Source organism: Bidens hawaiensis, unplaced genomic scaffold, assembly GCF_021521415.1.
Source record: "Bidens hawaiensis isolate Kalapana, Puna unplaced genomic scaffold, B.hawaiensis_p1.1 tig00025207_1, whole genome shotgun sequence".
In the NCBI taxonomy this organism is placed as follows: Eukaryota; Viridiplantae; Streptophyta; class Magnoliopsida; order Asterales; family Asteraceae; genus Bidens; species Bidens hawaiensis.
The window spans coordinates 107,785-116,320 of NW_027494022.1; positions in this window are offsets into that span (position 1 = coordinate 107,785).

The following is an 8,536-nucleotide window of genomic DNA, read 5'->3' on the forward strand; positions in this document are numbered from 1 at the left end:
TAGTATTATTCCAGGTACCTTTTTACTTGATGAATTACAGGCATCGGTCTTATTTGATTCGGGTGCAAGTAGAAGTTTTGTGTCTACCGCTTTCTGTTCCATGTTGAATAAATCACCCGAGCGCATAGTCTATGTGTTTGAGATTGAGGTCGCCGTAGGAAAGTCCGTTTTCGTGTCTAGGGCTATTCAGGGTTGTTCCATTGAGTTGTCTGGGTATAGATTTCCGATGCGGCTGTACTTGATGCCGCTTGGCTGTTTCGATGTGGTGCTTAGGATGGATTGGCTCGCGATTGTTGACGCTCAAATCATTTGTGGTCAAAAACTTGTACGTATAAGGGCCCTGGACGGGACCCAAATTACGGTCTTCGGTGATCAGAAAGGTGCGACACCACATATCATATCCATGCTTAAGGCGGGAAACTGATGCAGCGAGGGTGCGGGGCTTATCTAGCGTATGCTATAAATGTGAAAACCGAGGTGGCTACCGTCGGTGATGTTCCTATTGTTAGGGATTTCCTGGATGTGTTTCCAGATGATTTATCAGATGTGCCGCCGGATCGTGAGGTCGAGTTCCAGATAGACCTCATGCCGGATGCAAAACTCGTTGCTCGAGCCCCTTATCGTCTAGCACCAAACGAAATGAAAGAACTTATGGCTCAATTGGAAGACTTGCTCGACAAGGGCTTCATTCGACTGAGCATCTCACCTTGGGATGCCCCGGTCCTGTTAGTCAAAAACAAGGACGGTAGTATGTGGATGTGCATAGACTACCGTGAATTGAATAAACTCACTGTGAAAAATCGGTACCCTCTACCAAGGATTGACGACTTATTTGATCAGGTCCAAGGATCTAGTTGGTTCTCGAAGGTCGACCTTAGGTCCAGGTATCATCAGTTGAAAATTCGGAAGGTAGATATCCCTAAGACTACCTTCCGCACTCGTTACGGACATTATGAATTTCTCGTGATGTCTTTCGGTTTGACCAATGCACGGGCTGCGTTCATGGATCTTATGAACCGGGTGTGTAGGCCGATGCTTGATCGTTCTGTTATTGTGTTCATCGACGACATTCTTGTGTATTCCAAAAGCGAATCCGATCACGCCGGTCATCTCACGGAAGTTTTGGAAGTTCTCCGAAAAAATAAGTTGTACGCGAAATTTTCTAAGTGTTCTTTTTGGTTACGCGAGGTTCGGTTCTTGGGTCATGTTCTTAACCCGAGTGGTATTTTGGTTGACCCTACAAAGGTGGAAGCCGTAAATGAATGGGAATCTCCTAAGTCTCCGTCCGAAATTCATAGTTTTCTGAGCTTGGCGGGGTATTACCGACGTTTCATTCCCGACTTTTCGAAAATCGCATCATCATTGACCAAGTTGACAAAGAAGAGCGTTAAGTTTGTTTGGGGTACCGAGAAAGAGGAGGCTTTTATCGAACTAAAGAACAGGTTGACGCATGCTCTGATTTTAGCTTTACCCGATGGCACTGACGATCTGGTTGTCTATTCTGATGCCTCTTACCAGGGGCTTGGGTGTGTTCTGATGCAGCGGGGCTGAGTCATAGCTTATGCCTCACGGCAGTTAAAGCCTCATGAGGCGAATTATCTTACTCAAGATCTGGAGCTGGCGACGGTTGTGTTTGCGCTTAAGTTGTGGAGCCGTTATTTGTACGGTGTCCCTTGTGTTATCTAGACCGATCATAAGAGCTTAAAGTATTTCTTTTAACAAAAGGAACTGAATATGTGTCAGCGTCGGTGGTTGGAATTGATTAAGGATTATGATCTGGAGATTATGTACCATCCCGGTAAGGCTAACATGGTCGTCGACGCGTTGAGGCGGAAGTAAAGACCGAAGCCTATTCGTGTAAAATCTTACCAGCTTATTCTCAATCCTGATATTTTGAAACAGATAGCCATCGTTCAGAATGAAAAATACATGTGGAATGGATTATGTCAGAACGTATTTGGGGTCAAGAAAAATTGTTGGAAGACGTCGGTGACGGGGTGAAGTATAAGGATGGTCGCTTATGGGTACCCAGGTACGGGGGATTCAGGAGTAAGATATTGGATGAAGCACACAAGTCGCGCAATTCCATTTATCCGGGCGCGAACAAGATGTACCAAGACCTGAAGAAAAATTACTGGTGGCCAGCGATGAAGTATGAGGTGGCTTAGTATGTGAGTAAAGGTTTGGCGTGTCTACAAGTTAAGGTTGAGCACCAAAAGCCTTTCGGGAAACTTCAACCCCTGGAAATATCCGAGTGGAAATGGGAGCATCTTACGATGGATTTTGTAACTAAACTGCCTCGTACTCCTAGGGGTAATTATGACACCATTTGGGTAATCGTGGATAGGTTGACTAAGAGCGCTCACTTCTTGCCGATTTGAGAAACTTATAATTCCGAGCAATTGGCCGATGTGTTTATACGTGAGATAGTTTCTAGGCACGGGTTCCTGTATCTATTGTTTCGGATAGGGACACGCGTTTTACCTCCAGGTTTTGGAAGAATTTTCATGTGGAGATGGGTACCAAACTCTTTATTAGTACCGCTTATCACCCGCAGACGGATGGTCAATCCGAGAGGACCATACAGAATCTTGAGGATATGTTGCGGGCTTGTGTTATCGATTTTAGTGGTAGTTGGGATCGTCACTTATCGTTAGTCAGGTTCTCTTATGATAACAATTATCACGCCACGATTGGGATGCCACCATTTGATCTTGTATGGACGGAGGTGTAGGACTCCAGTCTGTTGGGGCTCCATTGGTCAGAAACAGTTGGTAGTTTAGAGGTGGTTGAGGCTATGACTGAGAAGCTCGATAAGATTAAGGCTTTTATGAAGGCCGCTCAGGATCGTCAAAAGTCCTATGCGGACAAAAGGCGTAGGCCTATTGTGTTCTAGGCTGGTGATCGAGTTATGCTAGAAGTTTCTCGGTCAGTTCGTTTTCGCAAGAGGGGCATCATTCGTTTTCGCAAGAGGGGGGAACTTAGTCTGAGGTTCATCGGTCAGTTCCGTATATTGTCCTGTGTTGGTGAGGTAGCGTATAAACTGGATTTTCCCAACGAGCTCGCGGGGATTCATCCTACATTCCACGTGTCTCAGTTCAGGAAATGTTTAGCAGACGAGGAGGCCCATGTGTCTCTAGTGATATTGAGCTTGAGAGAAAGTTGAATTACATTGAGGAACCTGTCGCGATTCTTGACCGTCAGGAAACGCGTTTGAGAAATAAGGTGGTTAGGCAGGTGAAGGTGCAGTGGAGGCACCGTAAGGGCTCCGAGGCCACCTGGGAATCCGAGGACGAAATGATGAAACTCTACCAGCAGTTGTTCCTGTCGCACCAGGATTCGGGGACGAATCCCATTGTAAGGGGGTGGACTTGTGACGCCCGTTAATTTCAGTCAAAAGAATTAAAGCCTGTAAAGTATGTACATTTCTCTGGATTTATCCGGCATTCCTCGGAGACCCTCTCGTCATTCCGGTACGTTAAATTAATTCACTTTTCATACAACTTGCTACATGTTTCCAACTCAAGGGACTAGAGTGTAATATTTTATATTATAATCAAAAACCCTAGCCCCCTCTCCCTTTGGTCTATCGGAGTAGAGCAGCAGCCATAGGGGCTCGTTTTCTTTTTTTGCAGCCAATTCCAAGCATAAACCTTCAATTCAAGGTTAGTCCAATGTTCCTACTAGTCTTCTACACCTTAAACCATCTTTATATCTCGCGTATTGATCGTAAACCGCTTGTTTTAGGCTTACCGGGTGGCTGTCAATTCAAGCACTTTTGGGGTTGTTTTGGTTAAGGTTTTCACTCCATAATCTTCCTAGGTATGTCTCGTATATCATACTTTCGGAAGCGATCAATGGCTCGAGAGACTCATGATTAATCAAAAGACGATAAATTGAACCGAAGTTCCAAGAACAATGTTCTTTTATATAAAACTTAATCAAAAACTAAAGAACTAAACAACCATAATCCTATTTAAACTAAACAAAGAAAAGAGATAAACATAGAAACAAGATAAACACAAAATAATAAAAGATATTAAAAAATCAAAGTTCAAATATGGAGATAATTCTGCATCATACTCCCCATCTTTGAAAAAACCCGTCCTCAAGTTTTGCCTCAAAATCACACAGCCACCTGGATCGAAAGGAACATCAACGCGCTCCTTAATTATTAACTTCATGGCATGACCCAACAATTCAACTTTGCAAAACGCCTCGCGTGACTTTGAACGTATCCACCCCGGTCGAATGTAGCATTAGAACGGTTCGTGTTTGCTCTCGACTTTACCCGCTCAACTAATTGAACTTCACGAGCCGCCTCACCCGACTCTAAACTCATACCACCTGGGTCTATTGGCTTGTCGGGTCTCTCCACCTCCTTAAATAACAATAGTTGTTTGGAAATTCCATCAATAAAGGAGAATTTGGCATTATACGTGACAACTGAGGAAATAATATTGGCTATTCAAAAGGAAAGGAATATTATTTCTTTAAACAAGGTTGACTTTCCTAATGTTATAGGTGGCATGGATATTATTCAAGAAGAAAAATACCAGTGCCAAATGCTAATTTTAATATAGTTAGCATTCTAAGGTTGGAAGTCAATCAAATGTATCTTAAAAATGCACAACACATAATGGGGCCAATTATTAACTATACAAGTCAAAAGCCTAGCGAGACGTCTCGAGAGGTTGAAATATTTGAGCGGGTCGTGATGTCGAATAAGAATCTGGTTGATTTTCCTTTTGAACCCGATGGCTTGTCTTTGAAGTTTTCAAGTTTGTTTTTAAAGATTTTCAAGTTGTCTAATAACAAGAACAAAGGAGTCAGTCATTTGTCTCGAGTTGTCAACAATTTTTTCGACATTCTCAAGACACGAGGACGAGTCTTTTTCAAAGAAGGGGAGAAGGAGGTGGAGAGACCCGACAAGCCAATAGACCCAGGTGGTATGAGTTTAGAGTCGGGTGAGGCGGTTCGTGAAGTTCAATTAGTTGAGCGGGTAAAGTCGAGAGCAAACATGAACCGTTCTAATGCTACATTCGACAGGGGTGGTACGTTCTAAGTCACGCGAGGCGTTTTGCAAAGTTGAATTATTGGGGCATGTCATGAAGTTAATAATTAAGGAGCACGTTGATGTTCCTTTCGATCCAGGTGGCTGTGTGATTCTGAGGCAAAACTCGAGGACGAGTTTTTTCGAAGATGGGGAGTATGATGCAGAATTATCTCCATATTTGAACTTTGATTTTTTAATATCTTTATTATTTTGTGTTTATCTTGTTTCTATGTTTATCTCTTTTCTTTGTTTAGTTTAAATAGGATTATGGTTGTTTAGTTCTTTAGTTTTTGATTAAGTTTTATATAAAAGAACATTGTTCTTGGAACTTCGGTTCAATTTATCGTCTTTTGATTAATCATGAGTCTTTCGAGCCATTGATCGCTTCGGAAACTGTATCAGTACCGGTCCCGAAAACTCAAAACTTTTGTACCGATGCAGTACCGACGGTACTACCAATACCGATTTTGCTCATCCCTACTTGTGAAGACTCACTATGGAACATGATTATCGTCCTAGAATTGTTGGTGTTTACAACAGGAAGACAACTAGGTAATATCATTATAAATATCATCTCTTGTTGAATTGAACTGGAGTGACTCCAATGAGCATGCTAGAGGAGATCACTAACGTTACTAGCATCACACCAGTCATGATAATCACTAGATTACTTTGAACTTGAAACTTGAAAGTTGAAATGAATAATAATCACCAGATTACTTTGAACTTGAAATTTGAAATAAAATATTATAACTTCATATCTTTGTAGGACATAAACTTTTGGGGTTACGCTTATATAACATGTCTTTCAATTCCTCATTTGGGAACGAGCAATTTAATTTTTTAAACCCACTTAAACCTTATTACTTAAGACCTCAGAGACAACAATGGTAATAATCTGCTGAAACAAGCTTATTGTCGTCTGAGTGCCACTTTTATGAAACATTTCTTTTGATAGATAGAAGTTGAAACCGGTTTCAACGGAAGAGGTGGTGTGGAAATATGGGCTTGAATGGAAGAATTTTTTTGAAATATGTTTTTTTTTAAGTTTTTTTTGGTTGTTGTTTAGGTGCTTTGAAGGCTATATAATGATCTGAACTTCCAGACTCCTCCTGAAGGTGACAAAGTAATGCTACTTTTTATGTGAAAATGGTTATATGTAGGTTTAGTTATCTTGAATGGCTTTTATGGTTTGCATTCATTACGTTTATATGTGAAAATGGCTATAAATGCTTTAGTTACCTTTATAAACTTTTTTTTTACTTTATCGTAATCAATTTATTATTTGAATCTAAAAACTTACTAAAAAACTGGTGATGCTTTATAAGCTTAATAAACTTAAAGGTGAACAAATATTTGACACTCATGTCATGTCCCCATACACACAACAAAATAACATAATATAAAACTGGTTTCATTTTCCCAAAATCCAAGACAACAATTGAATAAACTGGTAACAAATTTCGAAAATCTGAATTGAAAATAAAAACCGAGTGGACTGAAACCACACAAAAAAAGGTGAACCGAATGAAACCAAAAACCAAAAAAACCCAAATCAATATCTGTTTCTTTTACCAAACTCTTCGAGTTCAATGTTTTTATTTTTTGTGTTCTCGGTTGTAGGTCGTATTGCTAAAATAATCGACCGAACGAAAAGCATGGCAGACATGTATGGTACTTTTGGTGGATTTTCAACGGTAGGTCTATGGTATTAAAAATATTATAAGATGTCTCTTAGTTCTGTTTTATTATTTATTATTTTATATTGAAATAATATAAATTTATAAATGCCAATACAACAATCAGCAGGATAGAGGCTATCCAATGGATTTGCAGGAAATGGGGCACCATTGACAAACAGTTCGTTAAATGAATGTAAGTGATATGCTAACTGATGGGCGGGTCGGTTCACCTGGGTTAAGAGTTCAGGGTTACGTAGGTGTGGCCTGTAAACAAGCCGGTATATTCGTTTATATCATAATTCATAAACAAACAAATATGAACGCATGTCCGGTTCACGCTGTGGGTGTTTGTTTATGTTCAATGATTAACTTTCGTTTATTTGTTTCATTTACATTCGTTTATAAGCATTCTTGATGTTCATTTTCATTTGAATATTCTTTCAAATTTATCTATTACTACTATTCACATATAGCTTTCATATTATATATTACTATTATATATAATACTTCTAATTATTTCTGTATGCGTAACCATCAACCACTAAAATTAGTTTTACTCATAATTATGTTTTGGTTAATATTACAAGACACGAATGTGTTTCTCCACGGGAACTCGATAAAAATAGTAAAAATAATTATATGTGTATGCATAAACATCTTGCAGTGCTACTTATTTCTTACTTCTAAATATTATATATTGTTGAACACCTGAACGTAGTAAGAGTTTTATGTCTTTTTTTTGCATTATCTGTACTATAGCACATTGGTAATTGTACCAAATTGAAGTAGCTTATTGCTTATGCTTTGTTGTATTGATAATTGATGCTTTCTTTTATCATGCCATATATATTTCCAAAAGCAGAAGCTGGATAACCTCTTACACTTATAGATTACTTGTCACATCTTCTTACACAACTCTAATTGAAACAATCATAGATACGGTATGTTACTACATTTGTATCTTTTCAATGTATCAAGTATAACGATCTCTATATCTAATATATAGATCGTTTATTGGTTTTTTGAAGGCAATATCTTGATTCTATCAAAAGTAAATTTCCCAATGCACAAGCTTGCATGACTTTTCCGTTGCCAAATACCAAGAAAATTCATCAAGTTATAAATGTGCACTGGTAAATGGCAGTTAAGAGAGGGCATGTTACGTGATTTCTCTTGTGATTGCTTTGCAAGATGTAATTTTGAATTATTTTTGGATTTTTATCCAACTATTTTAATCTTCAAGAAAGCTTTGTTTTGCTTTTTGATTTTTTTAATGATAAAAGACTATTTGATTGAATTTGATTATACTATTAAAAAGAAGATGCCAAAATACACTTATTCTTAACAATATATACGTCATCGCTAACACCTATACAAACCCATGGTGTCCCCGTCACAACAATAGAGACCTCAAGTTACTTATTATTTACAACTAATAAATCATCGCTAACACCTCACATAACCATGTGGTGTCCCCCCTGCAACGCGCGGGCTACCCTACTAGTATATTTTTATATATATCCTCCTAAATTGTAAAGAGAATTTAATTACTTCCTAGTTCATTCCTATAACAACAACGACATTTTGTGAGGCTAAACATAATATATGGTTAATGATTTGTGTAAATAATCATAACTTTAATTCTTTTAATGATTATGGATAATTACCTATATGAAAGATAAGTGAGGTCGCTTCGAATGAAATTATGGGGTGCGTAATTCCTAGAGCTTTAATAAGGCTAGTGTCCAAGGACCATAATGGACACGACAATGAGAGGATGTGCTCGGCTAGGGAGAGT